Here is a 2241-nt window from a genome sequence, read left to right on the forward strand (position 1 = left end):
GACGACATGTTAAAGTATGACTTTTTTGTCAAATTTTGGACGACATACTAACCTATGATTTTTTTGAGTGATTTTGGACGACATACTAAAGTATGACTTTTTTTTCAAATTTTGGACGACATATTAAAGTATGACTTTTTTGTCAAATTTTGGACGACATACTAAAGTATGACTTTTTGTCAAATTTTGGAAGACATACTAACCTATGACTTTTGTCAAAATGTGGACCTTATTACCTAACCTTATGACTTTTTGTCAAATCGACCTATTATTACCATCCTGTGACTTTTTGTCAAAAATTTGACAACTTACTAACCTATGATCTTTTGTCACATTTTGACCTATTATAAACTTTGACTTTTTGTCAAAATTTGGACGACTTACTAAACTATGACGTTTTTGTCAAATTTTGCACGACATACTAACCCATGACTTTTTTGTCACATTTTGGACGACATACTAACCTATGACTTTTTTGTCAAAATTTGGACGACTTACTAACCCATGACTTTTTTGTCAAAATTTGTATGACATAGTAACTTTCCACTTTTTTTGTCATATATCGGAGAAGATATTTCACAAAGACTTCTTGGTCACATTTCAGACATCTGAAGGAACTACACCCCACGTGGGACTTGAACCCACAAACCTTGGTTTACAAGACCAGTGCCTTATCCATAAAGCCACTAGGCCAATTGATGTCAAGCTGTCAACATACTGACCTATAACTTTTATGTTACTTTGATGACATTAACCTATGACTTTCAATGTCAATCTTGGACGACATACTAAAGTATGCCTTTTTGTCAAATTTTGGACGACATACTATACTATGACTTTTTTGTCACATTTTGGACGACATACTATGACTTTTTGTCAAAATTTGGACGACATACTATCCTATGACTTTTTGTCACATTTTGGACGACATACTAAAGTATGACATTTTTGTCAAATTTTGGACGACATACTAAATTATGACATTTTACTGTAAGACCTGAGTGGCATGGTGGCGTAGTAGGTCTTGACTAACTATGTTCAAAAATGTCATAGTGAACAAAGCCTCCACGCCACCAATCCATGATAGATTTGTGACGTCTCCTTTCAATATTCACTTTGGATGTTGAACTTTCAAATGTCTAATTTAAAAGAAAGAAAGAAAAGGAAGTGAACATCTTTGTGTTTCTAAGTTGTTGTTTTTGAGTCTAAAGTCTTTACAATATCTTCTGATGTACTGAGATATTTGTCCTGATGATCTCACCACATTGGTTATTTCTTATCTTTGTCAGAGTTATAAAAATTATATACATGTACACATATATATGTGTGTATAAAAATTCCTGAGATATCCATACATATATATATATATGTACACATGTATACATGTGTATATATATATATATATATATATTTATATATATACATATACACACACTCATCAGGTTCATAACATGACTGTTCGGAGTGGGGGGAAAGTGCTGAGTCAGCGTCTGAGCAGAAATGCTTCAAGACTAAACAGCACCCTCTGGAGGATCATGTGTGTAAATTAAGAGTTATGTCGTTGTTAATATTGTTCTGATCTTATTAAGGGAATCAACTTAAGCATGTGCTGATATTCTGGTTGCGAAGGGGTGAAAAAGTAAATCTTCAGAAACTTTCCATGGGATTGGGAACTTTTCATGGGAATTAATAGGATTTTCTTTTTTTTTCCAACTATAGCTGATCGTGTTTTACAATTTTAAAAACAAGAACATATGAAGAAACACATGTAGATATGAATGTCTTCTCTAATAGAAACTTTCATTTATCGTTATGTTAATGACAGGAAATACAGTCATGAACAACAGGGCTGCAGATAGTACACCCTTTACAAAATTATTTATATATATTTCCAGTTTCTTAAATGTTAATATTTTCTGTTTTATTTGCTCTGAATTTTTTGTTTTGTGGAAAAAATGAGAGCAAAAAATTAATCAATTCATCAAGAAAGGAATCGACAGATGAATTGTTTGATTGGTAAATTGAATAATTTTCTTCCAATAACAATAGAACAGAAAGTATATAAAACCACATACTCTCAGATCACCACACATTAATCTTACATGTTAAGTGTTTTCTGTCCATACATTACTTTTAAAAAAGTAATGATTTATTTTTTTTGGTTTTATTACTTTTGGTTGAATAAAATAGTTAAGCAAATAAGACAAAGACGTTATTTACAGAAAACGAGTGATAATGAGC

The 2241-nt window shown here is 31.5% G+C and overlaps 1 protein-coding gene across 1 annotated transcript in view; it reads right to left on the reverse strand.

Annotated features, from left to right (window-relative positions):
* The window catches only part of necab2 (N-terminal EF-hand calcium binding protein 2), a 521316-nt gene that overhangs the window by 10621 nt on the left and 508454 nt on the right, over nucleotides 1–2241 (reverse strand). The gene's annotated exons all lie outside the window — the stretch shown is intronic.

The sequence above is a fragment of the Solea senegalensis genome, linkage group LG10 (assembly GCF_019176455.1).
Source record: "Solea senegalensis isolate Sse05_10M linkage group LG10, IFAPA_SoseM_1, whole genome shotgun sequence".
Lineage (NCBI taxonomy): Eukaryota > Metazoa > Chordata > Actinopteri > Pleuronectiformes > Soleidae > Solea > Solea senegalensis.